Source organism: Pseudophryne corroboree, chromosome 2, assembly GCF_028390025.1.
Source record: "Pseudophryne corroboree isolate aPseCor3 chromosome 2, aPseCor3.hap2, whole genome shotgun sequence".
NCBI lineage: Eukaryota > Metazoa > Chordata > Amphibia > Anura > Myobatrachidae > Pseudophryne > Pseudophryne corroboree.
The window spans coordinates 1,028,585,119-1,028,602,056 of NC_086445.1; the positions used below are offsets into that span (position 1 = coordinate 1,028,585,119).

Genomic DNA, 16,938 nt, shown 5'->3' on the forward strand with positions numbered 1-16,938 from the left:
TTGTGTCCTCTCTTCACACCCTGTGGAGAATCTAATCTTGTGTGAAGTTCCTCTTTTTGTTGTTGTATGCGAGGAAATCTGTGTCCTCGTCCCTTAAAAAAGATAAGAGCATAGTGATTAAAGGGGCCGATAAAGGAGGAGCTTTGGTCCTTCAGACAAGAGAAGCCTATTTGAATGAGGCTTCTAGTATACTACTAGATGGGCATACATATATTGAATTACCTGGCAATCCTACTAAAACTTACCAAGAGGAATTGACCTGTCTGTTAATGAGAGCGTTGAGGGACAATTTGATCTGCAAGGATGAGTTCGATTATTTGGACGTGAAACATCCAATAGTGCCGAACTTTTATCACATACCAAAGATACATAAAAGTAATACAAATCCACCAGGAAGACCTATAGTGGCAGGAGTGAATTCTCTAACTTCTAATTTGTCGCACTATATTGATATTCGACTTCAACCTTATGTAACTAAAATGGACTCATACCTTAAAGATTCTACAAGTGTCCTCCAGGAACTAAATTCCTTTATTTGGATAAAGGATTATTATTGGCTCACTCTGGACGTCCAAGCGCTATATTCTTCTATCCCGCATTCTAAGGGTATAGAGTCAATTAGAGCAGTTCTATCTAATGATCCCGAATTATCCAAAAAGGATGTGTCATTTCTGCTGGAAGGCATAACATTTATTCTAAACCACAACTTTTTTGAATTTAACAACAAATTCTATTTACAAAAACAAGGTACAGCGATGGGGACTAAGTTTGCCCCATCGTACGCTAACCTTTTTATGAAGGAATGGGAAGATACATTTGTTTATGGTTCTGAATATTGTGAAAACATTGTTTTCTATCGCAGATACATAGACGATCTTCTTTTCATATGGAAAGGAGATAGAGCTAGTATTGATGACTTTATGGCTTCCATTCAGATCAACGATCTGAATTTAAAATTCACCTATCAAACTGATTCGCAGAAGATAGACTATCTTGATCTCACCTTAATGGGAACAGTAGGTGAAAAGATTAGTACAAAAACGTTTTTTAAGGAAGTGGACACCAATAGTTACATCCCGCAAACTAGTTGTCATTTTCCAGCATGGAAAAACAATGTGCCATACGCTCAATTTCTCCGTTTAAGACGTAATTGTACCAGCATTGAAGACTACTGGGATCAGGCAGCAGTCATACAAAAGAGATTTGAAGAAAGGGGCTATACTGTTGATATGGTCTCTAAGGCCAAAATAAAAGCATCTCTACAAGAAAGAGATAAGATGTTACTTCCTAAGGATAAGATTGAACCAGCAAGACAACAGTTAAGACCTTTTATTACACAATTTAACCGTGAAAATCATTCAATTAGAAAAATTCTGGAACGCCATTGGGGTTTACTTTTGAAGGACCCAATTTTGGGCCCTACGCTTCCAAATAAACCTAATCTGGTCTTCCAGAAATCCACCAATCTGAAAAGTATAATAGCACCAAGTAGACTATCTGACTTAGTACAACACAGAAGCTGTCCAGACTCCATTATACCTACAAAGGGTTGTTATCCATGTTCAAAGTGTATCTGTTGTAAATTTATGGAACGTAAATCCATTAATATTAAAATGGAAACAGGGAAATGGTACAAATTAGGATACCTTGTGAACTGTAACACTGAATATGTTATCTATCGGATCACTTGCAGCTGTGGCCTATCGTATATAGGCAAAACTAAGAGAATGATTAAAATCAGAGTACAAGAACATATGAGGAACGTGAAAAACTGACGTCCCATAGTCTCCCCAGACACTTTATGGATAAACACAATTCAGTTGTGACTAAGGAGAATTTCTCCTTTACCATTCTTGAATACATTCCATCAGATCCTAGAGGAAAAAGTAGAGATCTAACTTTATCCAAACAGGAGACATTTTGGATCTACTCTTTGAACACTCTCACTCCTGGTGGCTTAAACGAAGATATTGATATTGTGTCTTTCCTATAATAGTCTTCATAATAAAAGAGAAGTGAATAGTATTTAACCATTCCTATTAGTCCGGCCATCTTACAGTCCCCCCCCCCCTCCCCCTATGTTTATAGTTTTTTTTAGTTTAAGTTTGATAAAAGGAATATACAACTTAGGGATGATTTAAGTATATATAGTATGTTCATGGTCTATCAATATATAACTCTTATGAAATGTAATATGTGGTGAATCTTTCTGTAAATGGGAAATCATGTTGATGTTGGTTATATTAATATTGTCGGTGTAATTTGAACCAGACAATTAAACACTAAACTTTAAATTTGAAACATGTCGTATCAATACTATTAGTTATTATTGCAATAAGTCACTTTAAGTATATTTTTTATCAAATAGTTTATAATTAATATTATTTATCACAAATTGGTCACTTATATTGATTAACACTTATTTAATAAATAGCACTATTAATACCTTTATTTAATTGATGAGATAACAGCACTTTATTACTATTTAGAATTCAATATTAATGTTACAATTCTAACTGTGAAAAAAGAGTTTGACTTTAATGACCAAAGAACTCTTTAATAGTAGACCTTATAAAGAATTTTTGTTTAATCTTTATTCATCACAGAAAGAATCCCTAAAGCTAACCACAAAATTTAACATCCGCTGACACATCTCCATCGAACTACGGGACCATGGTACGCAAACAGCGATCGTGACTCGCATGTGATGTACATCCGCCGGAAGTGCGTGACTGTGACACGCACGCGGTGCGTACTTCCGCCGGAACCGTAAGTGCGGTGCGTTGACACGCACGTGAGAGTGGAACGCATGTAGCGTTCAGATTTTGTCCCCCCTTATTTTTTATAATGTCAGGAAGCAGAATTGATGTTAGTTAACCAGTAAGAATGGCATTCCACATAGTACCATGAGGTCTTAACACATTACTAACTAATAATAAATTAATTAATCAGCCAGCAGGAAGTGATGTAATATCAAGGGAGCTATAAAGGGATGCCCCTATATTGCCTCTCATTCTGTAGTTGGTATTCAATGAGGTTGCACTTGTTCCTGTAAAAAGTAAGTTTGAGTACTATATTGGTATTTTTGGAACTTAGTTATTGGATGGTCTTTTTGAAAATGTATTAGATGAATGGATTCCTTAATTGAAGAGTAACTACTTAATTTTAATATGATTGTAATATACTAATTTAGTTTTACTTGTCCACAGGGAATAGTATCATTCAGGATTTGAAATTTTTCCTAAGTCCTCTTTTTGGTGACATGTATAAACAGAGGTAGACTATAAGGTTCCACCATTCTTGATTGAAAATAGGTAAAAACCAGACTAATTTAGTGCAATCATTGAATACCATATGAGGTTAAGTATTTCAGATGTTAAAAAGTTCTTCTTGCTGGTTATTAATTACAGCTGTGAACTTAATTGGCTCTCTAATGATTGATTGAATATACCACTCCCCATTGCATGTTAGATTAAAGACATCATTTAGGGGATCTGTTAGGTAACCAGTAAGAATGGCATTCCACATAGTACTATGAGGTCCTAACACATCACTAACTAATAATAAATCAATTAATCAGCCAGCAGGAAGTGATGTAATATCAAGGGAGCTATAAAGGGATGTCCTTATATTGCCTCTCATTCTGTAGTTGGGATTCAGTGAGGTTGCACTTGTTCCTGTAAAAAGTAAGTTTGAGTATTATAATTGTATATTTGGAACTTAGTTATTGGATGGTCTTTTTGAAAATTTATTAGATGAATGGATTCCTTAATTTAAGAGTAACTACTTAATTTTAGTATGATTGTAATATACTGATTTAGATTTACTTGTCCACAGGGAATAGTTTCGTTCAGGATTTGAAATTTTCCTAAGTTCTCTGTTTGGTGACATGTATAAACAGAGGTAGACTATAAGGTTCCACCATTCTTGATTGAAAATAGGTAAGAACCAGACTAATTTAGTGCAAATATTAAATACCATATGATGTTAAGATTAGTATTTCAGATGTTAAAAAGTTCTTCTTGCTGGTTATAAATTACAGCTGTGAACTTAATTGGCTCTCTAATGATTGATTGAATATACCACTCCCCATTGCATGTTAGATTAAAGACATCATTTATTAATTAGTTTTGGATAAAAAAGTTCTTCTATTTGAATCACCTTAAATACTGACATCAGCATGGTTTCTTATAATCAATTGAGGAAGTTGTTATATCTTCTCTGATTTGTTGGTAGCATCTATGTTATTTTAATGGTAAACAGGATGTTACAGGAACATTTCCTATTAACAATCATTTGAGTGACAAAAAACTATTTTATCTTTATCCCTTTTAGGGAACGTAACATCATCTAATTTCAACCAAATTTATATATATTTTTTTGAAGTCTATCTAGGTATGTATTGTACAATGAGTTGTAATGTGGATATAATTGTGTGTATATTGTGAATTTGAAGTTTTATGTGGACTTTAATTGGAGTGTTCTATAACTATTGGTGGTTTCTGATACTTGTAGACCCTGCCCTTTGTATCATTTCCATCAGTTGAATTGATGTTGATTATGTGGATAAATACGGAGCTATTTGATTTATATTGACATTCATAATATTCTTTCGACTTTCCCTCCCTTTTCTCTTCTTTTGACTCTCCCTCCCTCTTCCTTTTATCATTTGTATAAGGATAATGTTTATTGATTATTATAACGATAATGTTTCAGATATTATATTTATCGAATTGAATATGTGATTGGATGTAATCATTGGATATTCTAAACCTTTCTAATCAATGGTAATCACTCCTACTATAAGAACTGGTATGTATGTTAATCCACAATAGATTTCAATGGAATACTTACCTGGATAATAATATGTCTTATTAATGAAGACTATATGATTTATATATTTCCATTTGTAACTATCCAGATTCCAAACCCCTGATGAAGTCCTAACGGACGAAACGTGTTGGGTTTTGCAACGTCTGGTTAACAAAGTCCTTATCACAGACATCTGGTTGGAGATACATCCATTTCGAGTTCTGACTGTGATCACCTGGCTGTAAAATCCTCACATCCAACTGTAATTTATGTATAAGATTGTAATATTGTTTTATATGAATTTTTAGAAGGTTGTGTCAATAACGAACGCTTAGGATAAATATCGTTTGTTTCTGTACAATAAAAACTTTTAATTATTGTCATACAAAAGGCATATTGGCTCCCACGAGAATCCATTTCTATTTGTAATCTACTTTTAATACCTTATCTGACAGAGGGTATTTCTTGTTGGTTTGAGACTAGAGGTATAGCGCAAGATATTAGGGTTGATTTTTTGTTTTGTAGTATTGTCTCTGTCAGTTAACCCTAAGATTGCAGCTTTTACCAAAAATGCCGATTTTTAGCGATAGATCAAAAAGACAGTTAAAAGCTAAAAATATTTTTGATGAGGAAGAACAGGTGTTTCAAGCAGATGAGGATGATTATTATGGCTACCTTAATCTGGTAGAAAAGTTAGCAGTAAAAGAACTTAATAATTGGTATGATATAGTTACATTGGAGAAATATCTTGAAGTAGGAAGGATCCCAAGAGGCCTAAGGCTACATAAGACCCCTACGATAGGAGGAGGAAATGAAAGCTTTATCACCAATTGGAATTCGATCTTAGATGATTGTTCCAATAAACTCATTGGTTTGATTATTTCTGAAAGGAAGAGGGAATTAGGTCGTATTGAGGAAGAAATCAAGAAAATTGAATTAGAAGCCAATAAATTTGATGATAGTGAGGAGTTCAAACGGGATGTGGTGGATCTGCACCACAAACTAGATAGTACTGAAGAAGAAATTATATCACGTAAACAGAAGAAATTTTTGCGAGATAGAAATGATTACATATCTGGCCAGATACATCATTTACCCATTAATGAAGGGAGGATGGAAGAGAGAACTCAGGCACCATTGATGAATCACTCACGGTATGATAAGAGATACCAGGGTGACTATAGACAGTATCGTGGGAACTATGGAGGCCAACAATCTTATAATAGATCCAGAAGGAACTATCAATCCCCCCATCACAATCGGAGAGAAGAATGGAGGGGCTATAGGAATAGATACCCCTCACAACAGGGTGGACAAAGGAATCGATTGGTTTCTTTTCGTGATAGATCTGATCAAGGGAACTATTCGTATAGGGGTAGATATAATACTGACAGATCCCCTACTCCAGTTAGGCAACAGAGAGGCCATTTTTTAGAAGAACGACGAGGACACAGATTTCCCCGCATACAACAACAAAAAGAGGAACTTCACACAAGATTAGATTCTCCACAGGGTGTGAAGAGAGGACACAATGGAGGAAACGAGGACGTAGAGGGGGCAGAGAGAAGCCCAAAAAAACGAAGAGCACTGTTCCATCAAGAGAAGTCCCATCTGGGGTTGTCAATATCGCAAAGAGACAGTTATCAACAGCGGAAAGCTCCTTATTAGAGAAGGGTTTAAAATTTGCGCCGGATTCACATGTAAATAAATTTAATTTATTTATAGACCTTAATAAGTATATTCGGAAATTGACCATCCATAGACATTTTCTTAAAAATCCCCCAATTGAAAGTTCCAATAAAGAGAAACCTCCATTGGTAAAATTACCTTCTAAGTTTTACCCTGTAGAATCTAAAAGTAGTAATTTGGACATATTTTATGAGTCTGTAAAGGAGGACTTTAGAAAAATGAAATCAAAAAGTTCTAAATATGGAAATAATCTGAACCCTCAAGAGAAAGGAGCCTTGAAGTCCCTTAAAAAAGATAAGAGCATAGTGATTAAAGGGGCCGATAAAGGAGGAGCTTTGGTCCTTCAGACAAGAGAAGCCTATTTGAATGAGGCTTCTAGTATACTACTAGATGGGCATACATATATTGAATTACCTGGCAATCCTACTAAAACTTACCAAGAGGAATTGACCTGTCTGTTAATGAGAGCGTTGAGGGACAATTTGATCTGCAAGGATGAGTTCGATTATTTGGACGTGAAACATCCAATAGTGCCGAACTTTTATCACATACCAAAGATACATAAAAGTAATACAAATCCACCAGGAAGACCTATAGTGGCAGGAGTGAATTCTCTAACTTCTAATTTGTCGCACTATATTGATATTCGACTTCAACCTTATGTAACTAAAATGGACTCATACCTTAAAGATTCTACAAGTGTCCTCCAGGAACTAAATTCCTTTATTTGGATAAAGGATTATTATTGGCTCACTCTGGACGTCCAAGCGCTATATTCTTCTATCCCGCATTCTAAGGGTATAGAGTCAATTAGAGCAGTTCTATCTAATGATCCCGAATTATCCAAAAAGGATGTGTCATTTCTGCTGGAAGGCATAACATTTATTCTAAACCACAACTTTTTTGAATTTAACAACAAATTCTATTTACAAAAACAAGGTAGAGCGATGGGGACTAAGTTTGCCCCATCGTACGCTAACCTTTTTATGAAGGAATGGGAAGATACATTTGTTTATGGTTCTGAATATTGTGAAAACATTGTTTTCTATCGCAGATACATAGACGATCTTCTTTTCATATGGAAAGGAGATAGAGCTAGTATTGATGACTTTATGGCTTCCATTCAGATCAACGATCTGAATTTAAAATTCACCTATCAAACTGATTCGCAGAAGATAGACTATCTTGATCTCACCTTAATGGGAACAGTAGGTGAAAAGATTAGTACAAAAACGTTTTTTAAGGAAGTGGACACCAATAGTTACATCCCGCAAACTAGTTGTCATTTTCCAGCATGGAAAAACAATGTGCCATACGCTCAATTTCTCCGTTTAAGACGTAATTGTACCAGCATTGAAGACTACTGGGATCAGGCAGCAGTCATACAAAAGAGATTTGAAGAAAGGGGCTATACTGTTGATATGGTCTCTAAGGCCAAAATAAAAGCATCTCTACAAGAAAGAGATAAGATGTTACTTCCTAAGGATAAGATTGAACCAGCAAGACAACAGTTAAGACCTTTTATTACACAATTTAACCGTGAAAATCATTCAATTAGAAAAATTCTGGAACGCCATTGGGGTTTACTTTTGAAGGACCCAATTTTGGGCCCTACGCTTCCAAATAAACCTAATCTGGTCTTCCAGAAATCCACCAATCTGAAAAGTATAATAGCACCAAGTAGACTATCTGACTTAGTACAACACAGAAGCTGTCCAGACTCCATTATACCTACAAAGGGTTGTTATCCATGTTCAAAGTGTATCTGTTGTAAATTTATGGAACGTAAATCCATTAATATTAAAATGGAAACAGGGAAATGGTACAAATTAGGATACCTTGTGAACTGTAACACTGAATATGTTATCTATCGGATCACTTGCAGCTGTGGCCTATCGTATATAGGCAAAACTAAGAGAATGATTAAAATCAGAGTACAAGAACATATGAGGAACGTGAAAAACAAACTGACGTCCCATAGTCTCCCCAGACACTTTATGGATAAACACAATTCAGTTGTGACTAAGGAGAATTTCTCCTTTACCATTCTTGAATACATTCCATCAGATCCTAGAGGAAAAAGTAGAGATCTAACTTTATCCAAACAGGAGACATTTTGGATCTACTCTTTGAACACTCTCACTCCTGGTGGCTTAAACGAAGATATTGATATTGTGTCTTTCCTATAATAGTCTTCATAATAAAAGAGAAGTGAATAGTATTTAACCATTCCTATTAGTCCGGCCATCTTACAGTCCCCCCCCCCCTCCCCCTATGTTTATAGTTTTTTTTAGTTTAAGTTTGATAAAAGGAATATACAACTTAGGGATGATTTAAGTATATATAGTATGTTCATGGTCTATCAATATATAACTCTTATGAAATGTAATATGTGGTGAATCTTTCTGTAAATGGGAAATCATGTTGATGTTGGTTATATTAATATTGTCGGTGTAATTTGAACCAGACAATTAAACACTAAACTTTAAATTTGAAACATGTCGTATCAATACTATTAGTTATTATTGCAATAAGTCACTTTAAGTATATTTTTTATCAAATAGTTTATAATTAATATTATTTATCACAAATTGGTCACTTATATTGATTAACACTTATTTAATAAATAGCACTATTAATACCTTTATTTAATTGATGAGATAACAGCACTTTATTACTATTTAGAATTCAATATTAATGTTACAATTCTAACTGTGAAAAAAGAGTTTGACTTTAATGACCAAAGAACTCTTTAATAGTAGACCTTATAAAGAATTTTTGTTTAATCTTTATTCATCACAGAAAGAATCCCTAAAGCTAACCACAAAATTTAACATCCGCTGACACATCTCCATCGAACTACGGGACCATGGTACGCAAACAGCGATCGTGACTCGCATGTGATGTACATCCGCCGGAAGTGCGTGACTGTGACACGCACGCGGTGCGTACTTCCGCCGGAACCGTAAGTGCGGTGCGTTGACACGCACGTGAGAGTGGAACGCATGTAGCGTTCAGATTTTGTCCCCCCTTATTTTTTATAATGTCAGGAAGCAGAATTGATGTTAGTTAACCAGTAAGAATGGCATTCCACATAGTACCATGAGGTCTTAACACATTACTAACTAATAATAAATTAATTAATCAGCCAGCAGGAAGTGATGTAATATCAAGGGAGCTATAAAGGGATGCCCCTATATTGCCTCTCATTCTGTAGTTGGTATTCAATGAGGTTGCACTTGTTCCTGTAAAAAGTAAGTTTGAGTACTATATTGGTATTTTTGGAACTTAGTTATTGGATGGTCTTTTTGAAAATGTATTAGATGAATGGATTCCTTAATTGAAGAGTAACTACTTAATTTTAATATGATTGTAATATACTAATTTAGTTTTACTTGTCCACAGGGAATAGTATCATTCAGGATTTGAAATTTTTCCTAAGTCCTCTTTTTGGTGACATGTATAAACAGAGGTAGACTATAAGGTTCCACCATTCTTGATTGAAAATAGGTAAAAACCAGACTAATTTAGTGCAATCATTGAATACCATATGAGGTTAAGTATTTCAGATGTTAAAAAGTTCTTCTTGCTGGTTATTAATTACAGCTGTGAACTTAATTGGCTCTCTAATGATTGATTGAATATACCACTCCCCATTGCATGTTAGATTAAAGACATCATTTAGGGGATCTGTTAGGTAACCAGTAAGAATGGCATTCCACATAGTACTATGAGGTCCTAACACATCACTAACTAATAATAAATCAATTAATCAGCCAGCAGGAAGTGATGTAATATCAAGGGAGCTATAAAGGGATGTCCTTATATTGCCTCTCATTCTGTAGTTGGGATTCAGTGAGGTTGCACTTGTTCCTGTAAAAAGTAAGTTTGAGTATTATAATTGTATATTTGGAACTTAGTTATTGGATGGTCTTTTTGAAAATTTATTAGATGAATGGATTCCTTAATTTAAGAGTAACTACTTAATTTTAGTATGATTGTAATATACTGATTTAGATTTACTTGTCCACAGGGAATAGTTTCGTTCAGGATTTGAAATTTTCCTAAGTTCTCTGTTTGGTGACATGTATAAACAGAGGTAGACTATAAGGTTCCACCATTCTTGATTGAAAATAGGTAAGAACCAGACTAATTTAGTGCAAATATTAAATACCATATGATGTTAAGATTAGTATTTCAGATGTTAAAAAGTTCTTCTTGCTGGTTATAAATTACAGCTGTGAACTTAATTGGCTCTCTAATGATTGATTGAATATACCACTCCCCATTGCATGTTAGATTAAAGACATCATTTATTAATTAGTTTTGGATAAAAAAGTTCCTCTATTTGAATCACCTTAAATACCTTACATTAAATACTGACATCAGCATGGTTTCTTATAATCAATTGAGGAAGTTGTTATATCTTCTCTGATTTGTTGGTAGCATCTATGTTATTTTAATGGTAAACAGGATGTTACAGGAACATTTCCTATTAACAATCATTTGAGTGACAAAAAACTATTTTATCTTTATCCCTTTTAGGGAACGTAACATCATCTAATTTCAACCAAATTTATATATATTTTTTTGAAGTCTATCTAGGTATGTATTGTACAATGAGTTGTAATGTGGATATAATTGTGTGTATATTGTGAATTTGAAGTTTTATGTGGACTTTAATTGGAGTGTTCTATAACTATTGGTGGTTTCTGATACTTGTAGACCCTGCCCTTTGTATCATTTCCATCAGTTGAATTGATGTTGATTATGTGGATAAATACGGAGCTATTTGATTTATATTGACATTCATAATATTCTTTCGACTTTCCCTCCCTTTTCTCTTCTTTTGACTCTCCCTCCCTCTTCCTTTTATCATTTGTATAAGGATAATGTTTATTGATTATTATAACGATAATGTTTCAGATATTATATTTATCGAATTGAATATGTGATTGGATGTAATCATTGGATATTCTAAACCTTTCTAATCAATGGTAATCACTCCTACTATAAGAACTGGTATGTATGTTAATCCACAATAGATTTCAATGGAATACTTACCTGGATAATAATATCAAAACAAAAAACTGCAACAAACGAGCGCCTAATCATCAAAATAAAAAGTGAAAACCAATACGTGTTTCATAGAATTAAATAATCACAATTTTATGTTCCCGATAGTCTGCGCTTGCCGGAATACTATGTGTAGTATTGTGGTGATAGCATAGAAAAAGAACAAACGGCTGCGCTGAATATCAGGAACGAAACATAATGTACAGAGAGCCAACGTAAAAAATAACAATGTTTATTAATAAAACATATAAAAAGATTAATTATCAAATAACCGGTGAATAATATATATAAATATATATAAGAACAATCACTAGATGTGAACTAGTGGTATATTGTAATAACTCAGCTTATTGGGGTGAAAAGTTCCGTGATTCACTTGTTAGATAGTTGATAAATACCAGGTGTGTTGGTAGGATCCTAATGAATTAAAAGTCCCTCAGTTGAAATTGATATTCAATACCTTTCCAAAATGGGCTGGTAAGAGCCGAGCGTCCTCGGCTTCAATGTCCTGCAATGCCCATATACGCTGTGCAGCGGAAAGGAATGGACCGTCTCTCTCACAACCCGGTCGTGGCGGCGTGTGCGCTGAAGCCGCTGATGTCGGATGCTGTAGACGGAGGGTGCAGCGGGGACCAAGGAACACCTGGAAGATTTCACCTGAGCTGAGTGTGGATAGTGGCGGGTCCTGACGCGTTTCGTCACGTTCACGTGACTTTCTCAAACGCGTCAGGACCCGCCACTATCCACACTCAGCTCAGGTGAAATCTTCCAGGTGTTCCTTGGTCCCCGCTGCACCCTCCGTCTACAGCATCCGACATCAGCGGCTTCAGCGCACACGCCGCCACGACCGGGTTGTGAGAGAGACGGTCCATTCCTTTCCGCTGCACAGCGTATATGGGCATTGCAGGACATTGAAGCCGAGGACGCTCGGCTCTTACCAGCCCATTTTGGAAAGGTATTGAATATCAATTTCAACTGAGGGACTTTTAATTCATTAGGATCCTACCAACACACCTGGTATTTATCAACTATCTAACAAGTGAATCACGGAACTTTTCACCCCAATAAGCTGAGTTATTACAATATACCACTAGTTCACATCTAGTGATTGTTCTTATATATATTTATATATATTATTCACCGGTTATTTGATAATTAATCTTTTTATATGTTTTATTAATAAACATTGTTATTTTTTACGTTGGCTCTCTGTACATTATGTTTCGTTCCTGATATTCAGCGCAGCCGTTTGTTCTTTTTCTGGATAATAATATGTCTTATTAATGAAGACTATATGATTTATATATTTCCATTTGTAACTATCCAGATTCCAAACCCCTGATGAAGTCCTAACGGACGAAACGCGTTGGGTTTTGCAACGTCTGGTTAACAAAGTCCTTATCACAGACATCTGGTTGGAGATACATCCATTTCGAGTTCTGACTGTGATCACCTGGCTGTAAAATCCTCACATCCAACTGTAATTTATGTATAAGATTGTAATATTGTTTTATATGAATTTTTAGAAGGTTGTGTCAATAACGAACGCTTAGGATAAATATCGTTTGTTTCTGTACAATAAAAACTTTTAATTATTGTCATACAAAAGGCATATTGGCTCCCACGAGAATCCATTTCTATTTGTAATCTACTTTTAATACCTTATCTGACAGAGGGTATTTCTTGTTGGTTTGAGACTAGAGGTATAGCGCAAGATATTAGGGTTGATTTTTTGATATATATATATATATATATATATATATATATATATATATATATATATATACACACACACACACACACACACACACACACACACACACACACACACACACACATATATACATATACACACACACATATATACATATACACACACACATACAATGAGTCCGAAGCAGTGGTTCACAAATCTTTTTGAATCGCGGCTCCCTACAGTATCAAAAGTTTTCAAGCAGCACCCCTAGGGCCAAAAGTTTCTTAAGAATTAAGAAAAAAAGAAAAAAATAAATACAGTAAATGGTGTTTCTATCTCATCAATGGGGTCAGCAGTGTGGTGAGGGACAGGATTCGCTTCTGCCCATGTCAGGCCACTTCTACAAATTTTTCCAGGGCCACTTTCAGTTAACAATCCGTCCCTGCCATAAATAATCTGTATTGGTCCTGGAGCCCCAGCGCAGGTCACCCCGGCAAGTGGCCCGAGACCCCTAGTAAAAGTACATACAGTAAACTAACACAGTATGAACAAAACAAGAGAAAGTGACTTACAGTGCAGAACATTGCAGGACATGGATACGGTTTATAAACGGTGCCGTATCAGCGGTCATAGGAGCTTATTCAGGTTGGATCGCAACTCACGATCCAACCGCAAAAAATACAATGATGATGTAGGTGCCCCACGGTAAATGTGTACGCCTCTGCTTGTCAATCAGACAGAGGCATTCGTGTGGAGGGAGGGGGCAGCAACGCTCAGTTATCTAGGCGGAGATAGAGCATTGCGGGGGCGGCGCCAGGGAAACAGAGGTGTGGCGGGGCAACAGGGGCGTGATTTAGTGTTCCTTCTAGGAGCTGGACTTCGGGGCATATTTGCGTGCCCCCGAAACGGGGGCGTGGCCATGGAAACGTCATTTTAGTAGGCGGTGCGGCCCACAGACATTGCTATAAGGGGCATCTGTGGCCGGCAACGTCACTGTTGGGGGCGTGCCCAGCACCGACGGAGGTGCTGGGCTTCCCCCAGCTCTCTCCCATAGCGTGTATGGATGCCATGCGCACGGCATCTTTACACGCTGGGAGGGCAGGAAGCAGGCGGCTGTACTAGCAGGGCGCCGCAAAAGGGGCAGGGCGGATTTTGCCTTTAAAAAAAACAAACAAACAAACATCGGCAGGGCGCGGCGCCCTGCTAAAACAGCCTAGTGTGAACACTAGTGATTGGGGCGGCTGCGGGAAATTGCACGCAGCTGCTCCGATCACAAAGATGGCGGCGGCCCTCCTGCCGTCTCAGCCAGACTGCTGGCAGGGGGCATCAACAATTTGTGCGATCACGCTGAAATTGTGGTGCGACCGCAATTTCAGCGTGGTTGCAGAGGGGGGTGGGTGGGGGGGGGGCGACGGTTAGCATGCTGGGCGGCCATGCCAGTATTGCAAATGCTGCTAAAAAGCAGAATTTGCAATCTTTACTGAATGAGGTCCATAGTACTCAAATAAGCAGCAGGGCGGTGGAACCCAAGGGTTAGGTGTCGCTGGAGATGGCAGTGACCTGATGGCATTAGTGAGGAAAGGAAAAACATATGAGGGCCCTGCTCGTGAGAGCTTACAGTCACTGGCATATCTATAATGGGAGCAAGGTGTGAGATGCACACGGACCTCCGGGTGCAGGGGGGCCCACAAACAGCACACCCTGTACCCATTTAGTTATACTTACTGCTCCGTCGGCCTGGCGCTGACTGCAGAGATGAAAAGATCACTGGTAAAATGGCCGCCATGGCCAATTTGCAATGATTCGTGCATGCACAATAGAGATGTCCCTCGGGAGCGCGGCACGGGTGCCATGTTCTAGGAGACCTGCACATGCGCAGTAAACTCTGGGCCAGACTGGATCCTGCAGACGGGCCCCCTCCTCTCTTAAAGTGCCTCTGCTTGCTAACAATATAACTAATCTCCCCAATAACTGAATTCGCGACTCTCCTCCTAGATCCCATACCCCCTACAACGTAGCGCCCCTGGAAAAATGGACATGGAAGTGTTTCAGCGTCTGCACTTAGGGCCTGATTCGGATTTGGAAGCAAGGCAGAAAAAGCACGTGTGTATGTACCTGGAACAAACCATGTAGCCATGCAAGTGGAGGAAATACATTACTGTGCAAAAGTGTTAGGCAGGTGAGGAAAAAATGCTGCAAAGTAAGAATGCATTCAAAAAAATAGAAGGGTTAATAGTTTATTTTAAATAATTAAAATGCAAAGTGAACGAACAGTAATTTAAACCAAATCAATAGTTGGTGTGACGACCCTTTTGCCTTCAAAACAGCACCAGTACTTCTAGGTACACTTGCACACAGTTTTTGAAGGAACTCGGCAGGGAGGTTGTTCCAAACATCTTGGAGAACTAACCACAGATCTTCTGTGGATGTAGGCTTGCTCAGATCCTTCTGTCTCTTCATGTAATCCCAGACAGACTCGATGATGATATCAGGTCTCTGTGGGGGCCATATCATCACTTCCAGGACTCCTTGTTCTTCTTTACGCTGAAGATAGTTCTTAATGACATTGGCTGTATGTTTGGGGTCGTTGTCATGCTGCAGAACATATTTGGAGCCAATCATATGCCTCCCTGATGGTATTGCACGAGTTCCTTCAAAAACCGTGTGCAAGTGTACCTAGGAGAATTGATGCTGTTTTGGAGGCAAAGGGTGGTCACATCAAATATTGATTTGATTTAGATTTCACTTCTGTTTATTTACTTTGCATTTTGTTAAATAACAAAAATAAACTATTAACACTTCTGTTTTTGAAAGCATTCTAACGTTGCAGCATTTTTCCACACCTGCCTAAAACTGTTACACAGTACTGTACATTTATATTTTTTCTGTGCAGGGAAAATACCGTCTGCTTTGCATGTAGCCCACAAATGTTAGACAGCTTTATTGTTTACACTGCAATTTAGATTTCAGTTTGAACACGCCCCACCCAAACCTCTCACTGCACATGTTACTTTTCGCCCCCTCCTGCAGTGCAGCATGGATTTGCCCAGCTACAAACATGAATCAAGCCATGTGTGTATATTGCTCAGTATATAACACCTTGTTGAGGACACCTTTCATTTCCTACTAATTTGCTTATTTTATCCAGTTATGTACATAACTATTGGTCTGTATATTGCAATATGAGGCTTTGCATATGGGGCACAGAGGTGTATGGCATAGCCAGATTAAAAGTAAGTGTGTGTGTGTGTGTGGGGGGGGGGGGGGGGGGGGCGCACATGGTATCCAGTACCCCAGGCCCCCCTCTGTCAGGGTCCCCTGACTGGAGGACACTGACATCATTAGGACTCCCTCTTGTGCAGCAGTAGAACTGCTTTTCATGAGCTACCGATGTAGCTTTCCGACCAGAGGAGAAATAGAATGGGGGAGAGAACTGTAAGTGACACAGGGATCCCAGCTTCTCCTCCTCTCCGCCAGGAAGTCTGGGTCCCGTGTAACCTGTTATCTAATGAGAGCATTCGGGTCTAGGGAGACACATACACACATAGTCCTCCTGAGTCCTGTCCCAGTGTGTAAGTAGTACAGAGGATGCTGCTATTCTTGCCTGTGACAAGAAAAATTATAGATTTTATTTTTCTATGAGTATTTTAAGGTTAAGTTGTCTT

The 16,938-nt window shown here is 37.5% G+C and overlaps 1 protein-coding gene and 1 long non-coding RNA gene across 3 annotated transcripts in view; one reads left to right on the forward strand and one right to left on the reverse strand.

Annotated features, from left to right (window-relative positions):
• The window catches only part of TEX55 (testis expressed 55), a 94,764-nt gene that overhangs the window by 62,255 nt on the left and 15,571 nt on the right, over positions 1–16,938 (reverse strand). The window lies entirely within an intron of this gene.
• Positions 2,560–10,456, forward strand: LOC134988329 (uncharacterized). Of its 2 annotated transcripts, XR_010193820.1 has the most exons (5): positions 2,560–3,058; positions 3,838–3,941; positions 4,336–4,395; positions 4,717–4,812; positions 4,922–5,222. It is a non-coding gene; the product is annotated as an uncharacterized LOC134988329 (long non-coding RNA). The 2 variants fall into 2 exon arrangements; XR_010193824.1 differs by lacking the exons at positions 4,336–4,395; positions 4,717–4,812; positions 4,922–5,222 and adding an exon at positions 9,907–10,456 and having other exon boundaries at positions 2,589–3,058.